The following is a 14,261-nucleotide window of genomic DNA, read 5'->3' as shown; positions in this document are numbered from 1 at the left end:
AATACGGCGAACTTCAAACAAGTAGGAACCGACTGATGGCGGCAAATAAAGCTTCGGGGAACGCGATCTGACTTTGTCAATTTAATAATTTTCTTTGGCGGCGCTTTTTGCCCGATGGCTGCGAAAAGGTGCTCCCGTTTCGTTTTGCGATGTTTCTGACGGCTTTTCGATAGGTGCTTCTGTTATACAAATACATTGTATATTAATAGTAGATTGGAAAAGTCAGGGGTTCTTTAAAAAATGTTTCAAGGTGCAATCATATTTTCTTTAAATTAGCGAAATTAAAAACCTTAATCAAAAAACAAAGTAGAAAAAACATTAAAAATAGAAGTTGACGAATGAGTACGTTTGGCAACAATTGTTAAACTTAAGGAAGTATTAGCCACCATACCTGAAAACTCAAGTAATCATCATCATCTCCGGTTCCCAAAATATAAAGTCATAGATAGAAAAATAAATGAGCGGATAAGATATGTAACGAAAGTAAAAAGAAGAAGAGGAGTCAAAATCGAAATTGGCCGGCCATAACATCAGACAAAAAGGCAACAGATGGAACAAAGGTATTTTAAATTGGGAAATTGGGAAAATAAAAGAAATAGAGGACAGAGACGAGTGGAGAGGCTTATATCCAAAGATGAAAAAGGTTAGTGTGTTGAGTGGCTCACTCAGGCTAAATTTAATGATATGAGATCTTTTTTTCCAGTAAGTGAAGCGCTGATGGAAGGATTAGAACTATTTGTTTCATCATGACAGTTACTTCTATTTTCTTGGCTAAGGCTTGGGTTTTCTCTCAGAAGAACGCCCAAACATTGATAGAAGTTGGTGTTAAGGATCGGAATTTCGCTTAAGGCCTCCGGCTTTGGGGTAGCTGTGGTCCTTTCAACTAATAGTTCCTATGTGCCGCCTATTTTTAACCAGCTTACTTGTCATTGAAAATAATCAATTTGTTTCATATAAAACAAAACCATATTGCTTAATTACCGTTTGAGGAAGAAAAACATACCATCAATCCAAGAAAGTGGGCTTTTAAGTAGTCATCTTCAATTTTAATGTCGATTTCTTCCCGGTATGTTATGAAAAAGCCTGTTTTGGCAATAATCTGCTATAAATCAAGCGCGAAAACCTATTATTTGTACCAAAAGGAGGGGTTTTCAGTACATATCTGCATTTCTAAGTTAGATTTCCGTGCAATAAGAGGCGAAAAAGCAGATTCTGACTGGGATCTTATCGAAATCGGCAACTATTTGACTCAGAGAGGGGGTTTTACATCGATATCTAATTGTTTATAAAGGTTTGCGTTACTCTAATGCCCGAAGATGCCAATTTTGACTAGTATTTGAAACATATTGACAACAAAAGGTAACTGTTTGGATCAAAAAATGATAGTTTGGGCTGATATCTGCAGTTCTTATGCGGTTTCAGGTTCGATATGCATTGGAGGTGCCGATTTTGACTGGAATCTGTTTGAATAAAGGAAGAAGAATCTACTATCAATCCAAGAAAGTGGATTTTTAAGTAGTCATCTGCAGTGATAATGTATATTTCAGTCTGCTAAGTTATAAAAATGCAGGTTTTTATTATAATCTACATTTGTCCCAAAAAGAGGGGTTTTAAGTACATATCTGCTTTTCTAAGGTACTGAGTACTGAGTACTCCTTAAGAGAATATTTCGATTTTGATTTACAATAATGTCACTTAAGATTGCTTGTAAGTAACTGTATTGTTCCTGAATAGCTAGTTTTGTGATTTACGTTTTTCTTAAATAGTTTACTTTATTCGAGTTGCGAATTTTAAAAAGGCTTTATTTATTATATCGTAATTCGCGGCGAACCAGATGGGCAGTAATGACTCCTATTCTGAATAAATGAATTAATAAATACAGTTACAGGCATGAGTCGAGGGTTGCCACAGATTTATCTAAAAATTGGAGCTTATGGACTATAGTCATATCATTATCGGTTGGTATTCATTAGTCAATAGACATAAGCATAGTGGCAATAATGAGCACACTTGAATCAGGAGTGGAATTTCAGTGACTAGTCCTGTTTTTGTTTGTAAGCTATGGTCGTAGAGGAATCTGCCGAAGATAAGGAGAAAGGCGCTTACTAGGGATAACGTGGAGTGACATAACAGTTAGAAGCAGATCACCTCTGTTTTTTTGGACAGAAATATGAACGCTCAATCCTTCATTAATAACGTATTACATCCAATCGGGTGGCTCTCAGCCATACCGGTGCAGTTATAAGAAACTCCCTCCGTGGGTTGCAAGGAGATATGATAGGCAGAAGATTGAGTCGGTTGTAACGTCTTATACTGGAAGTACAGCAACTACACCATGAGATACAATTATTCTGGGAAAACCTACCAGACCTACCATGTGATTCGCAGAAACTTACGTGAAGCAGCAACTGGCTATTGAATTTTTAAGAATTCCTTTCAATAAGTTTTGTTGAGAATGTTGACGCTACGGATAATTTATCCAACTGCTTCCCAAAATATTAATAACAGAAATTTACATTTGCTGGATATTCTAATTTCGGTCACGTATTATGTCTTCGGCTCCTTGTTGCTTCTAAATAGGAATAATCTGGGCTGTTCATCATACTTTGCTTTACAGAGATGTGAGTATTATTACTTGGTAAATGGCATATTTATTGGCATCCTAGACGGAGGTCTAGTCCAGAGTTAAAATGACAAGCTGGATCCAGGAGGTCCGAAGACAAGTCAGATCTCGAGATACGGGAGTTTTCGTCGGTAGTTCAGCCAGTACCAGAGTTCGATCGCAAACCATAATTGTTGTAAAACACAATACAAAATATAAAAATATCGGTCTAGACTGCTGACTGATCAATGGATTTGGTATCCTTAAAATACTAGATAGTATAGTAGGCAATTCAGTCAATCAACTCTGAGGTGCAGAATCGCTTTCATCAAGCCAATTGTTACAGGATTCTTCTTTGTCAAGCGATTAAAGTGGCAAGAGTAGGAGACGCCTGCGTTGCCAGAATTCCGACGGTTTGGTGAAAATTCAGCAACCACAAGTGTAGTAAATAACGTATTGGATCAAACTAACAATACTTACATCGGTGCTATCCAGTCTGTATTTTCCTATATGATCTTGGAAGAGTTTCTCAATCTGAAACCAAAAGATACAGGTCTATTAGACTCGTAATTACCCCACATATCCAACCATTATCGCGAAAAACTCAAACCGTGTGGTCAACATGATGCGTGGCGAGCTGGATTTTTTTACGGCGCCATATTTCTGATGTGGCAGGCAAAAAAGGCCGCGATAAGCATCGATGTCCGTGTTGCCGTGTTTAAACGGGTATGAAATCCCGCGAGTTGGCGGTCCCGCTTTATCTGCGCTCGTATAAAACAAAGCGAACTTTGCGACCCTGTTATGCGGGACCTCTGTTTGCTTTCATTTTTGTTTATTGTGCTCCATTACGTCACACCAATGAGCGCCTACGTTTGCGTAACTTGCAAAACTCACCAGCCAGGGTCGGTTTATCAATACAAGGTTAACTTCGGAGAGACGCTTATCTAGGGCTAATCTTAACCCGGAGCTAACGGAGTTATACGGTAAAAAAGTTAAACAATGAAATTTTATTCCGATCCCAACGATCCCAAATAATAAATAAACGTTTCATTTGGTAAACGTTGGAAAATTGGACATGAATAACCAACCGTAAAGTGAAAATGCTTAACGAAATCCAAGTTTTTTGAGTTCTTTTATTAATATTTTAGGTTAGAATAATGCCGCAAAACGCATAATCCTTGCATTTATTTTTTTAGAAAATGTTTATTTTTTGTACTTTTGTTTCCCAAAGTGTCCGAACATCACTCTTAGCGAAAGCATTAAATAAAACAGTTTTTTTTTCAGTTTTAAAACAGGACTCCAACTGCGGTAAATACTAGAAAATTTGGTATTAATCAATATAGCAATTCCGCCCCCTCCTCAACTAGAAAATAATTACCAGAATTTGCTGTGAACTGATTTAATTTTTTTTTCCAAATTCGGAATACTTTTTATATACAATCGTAGAGGATTGTCACAACCATCTTACACTACTAAATACGCGAAATGGCAACGAAAATTTTGGCAAATTTTTTTAAATGTCAAATCTTTTATAAGCCTTTATATACAACTCGAGAAATAGCCAACGCTGATGGTAGCTTAGTAAGCTGCGGAGACATCTTCGAATTGAAACCATTGACCACTTTTTTTAATATTTTGCATCGACCAGGAAAAGAACCTGCTACAAGACCACGTTTCACTGAAAAAGGTTAATGATAAATAACAAAATTACAATGTACAATTTATATTGTTCCAATGTTGGACGTGGACTTGTTCATTCAAATATCCTCATTCGAAAAATAACGCGGGTCTTCAAATCGGAGGAATTAGCGGGCTAATCTATAATATTAAGTGTTGTGTGTGCAGAATGGTGTAATTTTCAATTATTGCAAACTCGTTAACAGAGTTCGTGTTCATTTCCAACAGGGAACTTGAACATTTTTGTATTTCATTAATACATTTGTTTATGTATAGAAATAACGCGTACCAGATATCAACACTCAAAACCCAATGTTTAAGTTGCAATATATAATTCAAGTTGTGACACTCGGCTAATCCTTTTAAAAGACACTAAACGCGCGCTAATGATCGTGACGTCATACCGCTGCTTCTCGATCGGCGACATGCTGTAGTATTATTCTCAAGTTATAGGCCGAGAATTATATTATTTACGTTTATTTTTGACTTGTGTAAAGGTGTGTTTGTAATTAATTTCCGACAATTTGTATTTCTGCTTAGTGTGCTTTACATGATAATAATGGAAGCAACGCAAAAACAATATTACAAATCGAGCCATCGTGGTTGAGTACAACCTGTAAAACGCCAGATAAATTTTTTTTTCGTCTACCAGAAAATAAAAATTTTGTTTTTTGTTAACACGTTCAGGTGTCACTTTGCCTTAAACATGCAAACATTTTTAGCTCTTCGAACTTGCACCCATCATATTGCAGTCTCCATAGGAATGGCTTCCCGATCTAAATACAATAAAGAACACTTTAACTTATCAATGCCAATATGTAAGATGTCACTATAAACATATCCAATAAAGTTCAATTATCAGATTGACGTTTTTATAAATCGCTTCGGTGATTTTCAACACTTTCTTTGTGATACTAAACACAAGATAACAAAAGCAAGCAACATAATCAAGACTAACATTAAAAATAAAAACTACGAAACTTTAAGCTGATGACAATGTTATATTGGTTTAAAACTAGTGGCTACATTTTCTATGAACATACCTATTAGCTTTAACGCCGCGAACCTCAGCAAAAGAAAAACTTTCGGTGTTTTGTACATAAGATGTCACCATAAACATATCCACTAAAGATAATTTGTCATATTGACCTTTTCAAAAATCTGCTTCGGTCATTTTGAAAACTTTCTTTTAGATAGTAAACGCAAGATAACAAAAGCTACAAGATCAAGACTAAAATTAACATTCAAACCACCAAGACCAACGCGTTGTTATTCTCTAATGGCTTCTCTATGCCACCGTCGGGCTGGCACGTAGTCTAACGAGCGAATTGACGTCACGACCAGTCACAGCCAATGACAGCGCGTTTCAAAGAGGATGTAAATTATACAATTTTTAGTTGCTCATATTTGTTACATAGAACTACGAAATTAATTTTTTTTTGTGAACAACTTTTCTTTTAATAGTATAAACTTGCTTTTATATGACATAGTTTTCAAATTAAACTTTTGATTAAGTTTCCTATTCTTCAAATTGTAATTGCACAGTCCAATATTGATAATCGCGAAGTTCCTTAAATATTATCTCATAATAAAAAAACGCACAAGCAAGTGCTAATTTGGCATATTTTTAAAGGTTATACCCAAACTCCGACCGTGTCGTAAGATTTTAATTAAATCGAGTCGAAACGTCAGGCCATTCCTTTGCTCGTCTACGCGTCACGACGGGATCCCATCATTATTGGGATTCATATTCCCGCAGGTTTCTCGCCAAAGTTTAAACTCATTCGCTACATACACACACAGTAACTCGTCACGTTGTAAGACAAGGTATTTAGCATATGAATACAATCCCCCCTTTGCTTCGTGTCATTTTCTGGTGCAGCTGCTCGTCAAATCGGATTTACCTTGACAGATTCATCGGATACGAGATTATTTCGCCGACGCGGAATCCGTTTTCAACCCTTTGTTCTCGCGAGGCAATAAGGTGACCCGTCGCTCGAGTACTTAAGCTGGGGACTAACTAAAGCGCCCAACAAAATGATCTGCAAATTTGTTATTCGTGGTCTCGTTTCGGACAAACAGTTTGCAGATTTAAAAATCGATTTTTGGCGCAAGTTTTCTTTGTAAGGGGTGTTTTTTTTTCGATGTATAGAACTTTAAGTTGCAATAAAACAACGATGGATTATTCGATTGACATGAATTTTATTTATCTGAAAGATAATCTTGTGGCATTACATTTTAAATATGATTTCTGGCATATGACCGCCACGGCTGGCGCGGATGTAGTCCAATCTGGAAGTCCAATTTTCGATGACTTTTGCCAACATTTGTGGCCGTATATCGGCAATAACACGGCGAATGTTGTCTTCCAAATCGCCAAGCGTTTGTGGCTTATCCGCATAGACCAATGACTTTACAGAGCCTCACAGAAAGTAGTCTAGTGGTGTTAAATCACAAGATCTTGGAGGCCAATTCACAGGTCCAAAACGTGAAATTAGGCGGTCACCAAACGTGTCTTTCAATAAATCGATTGCGGCTGTGTGACATGTTGCGCCGTCTTGTTGAAACCACATCTCCTGGACATCATCGTTATTCAATTCAGGAATGAAAGATTTTGTAATATAGCTCTATACCGATCACCATTGACTGTAATGTTCTGGCCGTCATCGTTTTTGAGGAAGTACGGACCAATGATTCCACCAGCCCATAAAGCGCACCAAACAGTCAGTTTTTCTGGATGTAACGGTGTTTCGACATACACTTGACGATTAGCTTCGTTCCAAATGCGGCAGTTTTGTTTGTTGACGTAGCCATTCAACCAGAAGTGCGCTTCATCGCTAAACAAAATTCGCTTATGAAAATCAGGAACAACGGCAATCTCGTTTTGGGCCCATTTGACGAATCTACGCCGTACTTGATCGTTTGGCTTCAATTCTTGCACGAGTTGGATTTTGTAAGCACGTAAACCAAGATCCTTCCGCAAAATCTTCCATAAAGTGGATGGACACAGATCCAATTCCTGTGCTCGATGGCGGATGGACTCATTCGGGTCTTCCTCAATGTAGTGCGCGATACGTATTCCGCACAGAACCATTATTTTCGAAATAAAATTGAACTATTTGCAAGCGTTGTTCAGGCGTGAGTCTATTCATGATGAATTGCCAAACCCAACTGAGAATAAATCACTTGACAGCTGTTAAATTGGTCGCCATCTTGAACAGTAATGCCAACTTAAACTTCTACACATCGAAAAAAAACACCAATTACAATCTACATGTCTAGTTAGTACATCTGGCGTCTAATAATAACACAATATGTATTGCAGGGTATTTATTATTCCGAATACTTTATATACATCCAATATTATTAAATCTTTGATGGTAACTCCCAAATATATCATTCAATTGATCCAAGGAAGTTCGAAAGAATATTAATAGCATCTCCAACGTCTATTAACAGCTTCTTCAGATCCCAGTCCGTCGCAATTCTGTTTTGCAGCGGAACTATTGGAAAACTTTGGTGGTCAGAATATTCCTTTTGAAAAATCGAAACAAAATATGTGACAAATTGAAATTTACCGTACAGGCCACAGACATTTCCTTATTAGTAAAACGAAATGTTTACTTTGTGACTCATTAACTTTGTTCCACTTAATGTTACGATACTGTTTATGGTCCGCTTATCTTTAAAATTATTAAACTTAATGATCGACTTGTATATAGTACAAACGTTCATCGCTTAAATTTAAGAAGGAATATTCTGACTATTCCAAAAAAATCGCTTAACAAGGGTTTGTCTTATAATATTGCTTCTATTGCAAATAAATTTAAAATGTTCAATTTTGGGATATTACGGAAACAATAATAAAATTTGATCTTATTGCTGGTCAGTGTTGAAAATGCTGTTAACAGTAATTTTAGTTAGTCCTAATTAGTTTAGCACTAATTTCAAGCAATCATTTATCTCTCTATCAACAGAGAAGTAAGTGATTTTGATAGTAATTCTTGTCGATTTTTAACAATTTAAACAGCGTTCTTGAAAATTTCAATTGGCCACAATTTTTTGTCGATTCGTAACAATTTTCTCAGCTTTTTTAAATATTTCAATTAGTCAACAGCAAAGTATAATTTCCTATTGGTTAATTCATCTTACTTGAAGATTTTCATTAGCACACTTTTTAAGCACTCTGTCTTCAGCAAAGTAGGTGATTTGGTCACTAATTTCTTATCGATTGATTGAAAAGTTCGTAGTTTTAGCACTAGTTTTAAGCCACAATTTCTTATCGATTAATCACAAATCGCTCAGCGTTTTTAAGGTTTTCATTAGCAAAGAAGATAAATTTGGCACCAATTTCAAGCTACAATTTCTTGTCGATTCCTAACAGTTTATTCATCTTTTTGTAGACTCTGTCACCAGCAAAGTAGATAATTTTGGCACTAGTTTTTTTATTGATTCATAACAATTTACTCATATTTTTTTCAAATTTAAATTAGCATTCTGTCAACACGTAGAAGTAGCTAATGGAACTAATTTCAAGCTACAATTTCTTATCGATTAATCCCAATTCACTCAGAGTTTCTGAAGATTTTCATTAGCTCAACAGTAAAGTAGATAATAAAAATTTGCTCAGCTCTTTTGGTACTAATTTCAAGCTACTATTTCTTGTCGATTCGTAAACAGTTTTATCAACTTTGCTGAAGATTTTTATTAGCACACTGCCAGCAAAGTACGTAATATTTTTTTTTAAAAAAAAAATTAGTTAACTTTGGGTTATTAACACTCATTTTAAGCTACAACATAACAATTTTTTGCAGCTTCTTTGAACATTTTTATTAGCACTTTGTTAACAATGAAGTATGTAATGTTTTCTACAATTTAAAACTTGGTAATCGTTTTTCATTGCCTGTTGAGGCATCACACTCGCAAAGCAATTTATTTTATAGTGTTTATAGCTTCGAGACTTTTTCCGCACACATTCTTCTTAATCAACGTGTTTTGTGTTGTTTTCTCTGCATTTTCGTCTCCCCGCTCTGACAAAACCCATTCGAAAACTTGTTTTACGCCAACGCTCCAGTTTGCGCACTTCACTGATTCTAAACAGAAAATTCGAATTTCCATGAGATCGGGACCGTGAATGCACATTGTTATTGGGGTTTGTGTCTTGCTGCATTTACATTTTTATATATACGTACGCTACGCGTAAAGGAAACATCGCCGACAAATGGCCTTATTTTCGATATACGCTCTCGCAAAAATTAAATTTCAATGGAGAAAATAAAGGCAACGAGGTTCTTTGTGTTGACGTTGTGACTGTTGTGCCGAGTTTAAAGCTTTCCTCGGTAGTTTTTGGGGACAAGTTCGGAACTCGTTGCCGCGTTTTAAATATCCGCTTGGAAGCCTTAAAAGTGCAGTAAAAAGCTGAATATATATTTTTCCGAAAAGTTTTTATTTGCCGTCCAAATTTTTGTGTTTGTTTTTGTGCCTGATCCAGTATATGTTTCTAAATTAATTTGAAGGGCAGAATGCGGCTATAATCACTATACAAGGTGTGCCATGGTGTTTAAATCAAAATAAAAATATTTCTTCTATAAATATGATGTTAAATCTTAGTCATCAAAAAGATACACGGGGTTAAAACTGAAACTCGGTTTTCTAAAAATTACAATGAAGAATACGTTATAAAATTTTGATTCTTTACTGGATGAAAAGACTACTTGGTCAATATCAATACCTCAAGCAGTTTGCGAGATTGAATTATCGTTCCTTGTTTTAAAATTATTAAAATAGGGTAAAAGCGGGATAGACACCCTTGGAGGATAGACGCCGCACCTTGAAAAAAGAGAATCTAAAACCGAGTTCACGCTCTAGTACCAAGTTCCTCGGACAAACCTCGCCCCGCACAGCACAGTCTGCGCACGCGTTTCGACAGGACTGCACGTGTCGCCGCTTGAGTTAAAAAAACGTTGCAAAATTTTACCGCGCTTGCATGATCCTTGTGACAGTGACATTTTGAAGTGAAGTTTTAAGTGTGTATTGTTATTTATCATTTATACTTATGGTGTGTTTATAAAATTACGAAATTATTTATGTATTTTTATTTATTTGCTGGGGCGTCTATCCCTACTAAAAAGGATAGAGGCCCCACTATTGACTGAGTATAGACCCCCTTAGACTTATTCACAGGTACTTAGGCTATAGGTAAGATTTTTTTAAATAACCTATCTTCTTAATATGCAACTTAGTAGGAAAATTGACTTTCCAGTTTATTTATGAGCTGTTTATACCTTTACATGTCGTACTTCACTGTACTTGTAAAAAATAATGCAGCGTATCACCTAATTTCATTTTTTGTTCTAGACAAAATGCCGCGAAAAATAAAAGGAAAATAGGGGCACCCGTTCGTGCTGCTTGGTCTGCAAAGTTTTTGGGAAAACTCCAAGTAAATATCTTAACGAAAATTCCTGTTTCATTATACAAAAGAGGCAAGCAAGGTGCTGCCGTTTTAAATTCAGCAGAACATATTAACTCTAAGAAAGCTAAGTTGAAAGATAAAGCTAAGAAGCAAACACCAGACAAACCTAGAAAAAACAACCAAAAATCAGTTCCTAAAAAGAAAAGACCGAGGTTTAGCTCTGAAAGTGAACAAGAGTTTGATGAATCAGATTCTGACCAGACTAAATCTGATAAAGAAAATACTCAATGCAGAGAATGTTTCGATAACTATGCAAGTACCAAGTCCACGGCGGACTGGATTCAGTGCCTGATGTGTAAACTCTGGTTACACGAAGATTGCACTCTATATGGCGATTACTGTAATAGATGTGGACACAAGAAAAAGCTTGCAGCTCTAAAAGCTAACCTGGCCAAAGTGAATTCAAAGAATAAGTAACCTGGCCAAAGTAAACAGTATCTCTATATTTGTTGATTCTTTGAAAATTTTGATTACTGTTAGTTAGGAAGCTTTGTTTTTTGTCCAAAGACGTCCTAAGGGACGGATTTGTTTTAAGTTTTATTATTCCTAAATTTAGTTAGGTAAAGTTTTAAATAATTTTTAATAGACGTTGTTAAGTTGCTAAGTTTACCCAAAGAATGATTGAAAGACTGAGCCCTTTGTTCCCATAAAAGTGCCATTTACTTTAGTTTTACGGTATATTTGGATAAGAAAACCTTATAATATATTATTGCAACTAAGAAAGCAAATAAACATTTTATTTAATTTTCTACGAATTTTTTTTCTTTATTACGGAGGCATCTATCCCATTTTAGGGCATCTATACTCATGTCGAAATTTTGCCAGGAGCAACTACTCCATACAGTAGGCGTCTATCCTCAAACAATAAGTTTTTTTTAGAGCCGAATATCTACAAATCTACGGTATGCATTGAATGATGATATGAGTAGATAGTAAGTATAAGGACTATAGTTGTTACAAATAGTTAACTCACTCGAATAGTGCTTTAAAAAAAAAGTTATAGTCAGCTTACAAAAAATGGGGCATCTATCCCACTTTTACCCTATTTGTTACGACTAACATTTGCCATCACATTTATTGACCAAATTTTACTATTTTAATGTAGGTCTATGGCAGATAAAGTATGAGACACTCTATGTTGTTGAATTCTGTCACTGGTAAAGGAGCAAAATCAAACAACTTATAGTTACTTTCACTTGAATTCCTTCGCATATATCTAAGTAGAGAGTAACTGCTATTAAAGATCTTTACACAGATGTCCAAGTAAAATAATAACAAAATTACTGTTGTTGTGACGCAAATATAGGTATCTAGGCTAGGGACGACTTGGGTGAAGAGTGTTGGCTAAATATGAATGATTGCCATGGTAACCACGCAATGCAATGAGGGAGAAAATAATTCCCAAGAAGGGCAATGAATGAATCACTGGCGTGTGCGATTAAAAAGTGTCAATATTAAAAATTTTATAATTTCAGTATAAATAGTAAAATTAAAGAAACTTTTACTTACTTTTACAGATAATGCAAATGCAGTGACATTTCGGAATTCAAGCCCACCATATTCTTTCCACACTTCGCATTATTGAGGCATTTTTGCTATCAGTATTTAAAGTGACACCTTTTCACTTTTAATAAGTCATCTTTCTGCCACGGTATCAGCAGGACAAAACGCACGTGAAATCTATATTAATAACTCCCCCTAAATCAGCGTAAGCATTTGTTTGTTGCAAGGACAGTGCAAGAAAGGACATTTCTTACAAACACTATTGTTATTGTTGCTTTTGCTAAAAGAACAGTTTGTTATTTTATGGGTGATGCTTCTGAATATATCGATGCAAAATCCGATGACCCTCAACATTGGTCCCAGACTGTCAGTATAATGTTAAAATGAAAACAATCCCTTGATTACATATATATGGATATTTTCCATATGTCGAAATAATGTTGTGTTTAAGTTTTAATAAAGGCATCGGAAACTAAATGCGTGAATATAAACAAATGCTTGAATCTATTTAAATGGAAACATTATTTGTTTGCCAAGCCAAAATAGGTTTGAAACATCTTGAGTTCATCTTGTGTAAGACAGTAATCCTGGTATAAATTCTATAGCATTCACCTTGTCCGATGATTCCTCCTCCTCTGTTCCTTATTCCTCGAAAAGATGTATTGATGTTATGAAATTTGGTTTGTGGTCATTGTCCATTGTTCCCTGTGTTACACTTGTTGTGTTGCCTTTTTAAGGAAGTAACCGGTAATGCTTTTTATTGGCTCCGACTATCGGGGTGGTGATCTTTCCAGAGTTTTCTAGCCATTCCAACTAAGGTGTATTTGAAATACTGAAAATTAGCTTATTATATAATTGTTTAATCTTTTATTTTGTTTGTAATCTACTTTTTTTTCTTTTAATGTATACAAATAATTTTAATTTTTACAACTTATTATTTGTAATATACATCGATAAGAAATTATAAAAAAAATTAGAAAACCTATTTTAAAACTCATATTGTCTTAAAACGGATACCAGTGTCGTACCGAGAAACAATTTTTAAATGACAATGAAGCAATAAATTAAAATAAAAAGGAAAGAAACCGTTCCCTTTCCAAATATTAATCGATTTATCAAGCATTATTGGCCGTATCGCAATGCTCTAATTTAAGTGCGGCCCGCAATCAAGCAAATTGACATATCAAAATGTTTGCTTTAAAATTTGAAATCGTTATAAATAATTGATACCCCCAAATGGACTTCTCGGATACCTGAAATCAAGCCTGACGTCCATTTTGCCCGACGCACGACAGCCCACGTCACTGAAGTGAACCCGCAACGAAAATGGACGTGAAAATGCATATTTTAACACGTCCCGTGGATACGGGTTTGCTCAACAATGATTAGAAATTGCGGAATGAGTCTGGCGTCCGTTTTGATTTATATTTTTTTTTTAGTTGGAGTCGTCGCTAGGGTGTTTTCTTCTGTTAATTTTATAACCAACGAGGCTTGAATTTAAAGCCTCTTTCAGAACACTCTTTAAAAGGGACCCCCAAGAAATCGTTTTTTTTTTAAATATTCTTTCTAAAACAGTGTGCTAACAAAATTTTAACATTTGATACTGAAACATCCCTAGGATGTATTTTTTATGGGGTATAATTATTTTTTTTAGATTTTTTTAAAACTATTTTCCATAAGAAAGTTTAAAGTAAACAAGTTGAGTTGAGTTAAGGTTTCAGCAAGTAATGCATAACCGTGTGAATAAGTTTAATTATTGCAAATAACTTTCATGATTGAAATTGAAATGGTATAAATTATTTTGAACTTCAATTTTATAAGCAGCAACTTGTCAAACAACTTGTATAATAATAACGGGTTCACATAAAATAGAGCTTAACTGAAACGGATACATACCATTTAAATAACATTAAAGGGTGTACCTGTTCCTTGTGAAAATTAGAATACATATTTTATTTCGTTTATTATTTCAATCGTATAAATTTTGACTTTGACGTTGGTGTTGGT

At 35.2% G+C, this 14,261-nt stretch overlaps 1 protein-coding gene across 3 annotated transcripts in view; it reads right to left on the bottom strand.

Moving 5' to 3' along the window:
* Positions 1-14,261, bottom strand: part of LOC132707326 (discoidin domain-containing receptor 2-like) — a 212,032-nt gene that overhangs the window by 130,734 nt on the left and 67,037 nt on the right. For all 3 annotated transcript variants that reach the window (XM_060679126.1, XM_060679129.1, XM_060679127.1), the window contains one exon: positions 3,083-3,136. The gene's annotated coding sequence lies outside the window, so the exon portion shown is untranslated. The remainder of the gene's footprint in view (positions 1-3,082; positions 3,137-14,261) is intronic.

Source organism: Cylas formicarius, unplaced genomic scaffold (assembly GCF_029955315.1).
Source record: "Cylas formicarius isolate icCylForm1 unplaced genomic scaffold, icCylForm1.1 PGA_scaffold_9__14_contigs__length_23061073, whole genome shotgun sequence".
NCBI classification, from domain to species: Eukaryota; Metazoa; Arthropoda; class Insecta; order Coleoptera; family Brentidae; genus Cylas; species Cylas formicarius.
This window is presented reverse-complemented; position numbering and strand designations above follow the sequence as displayed.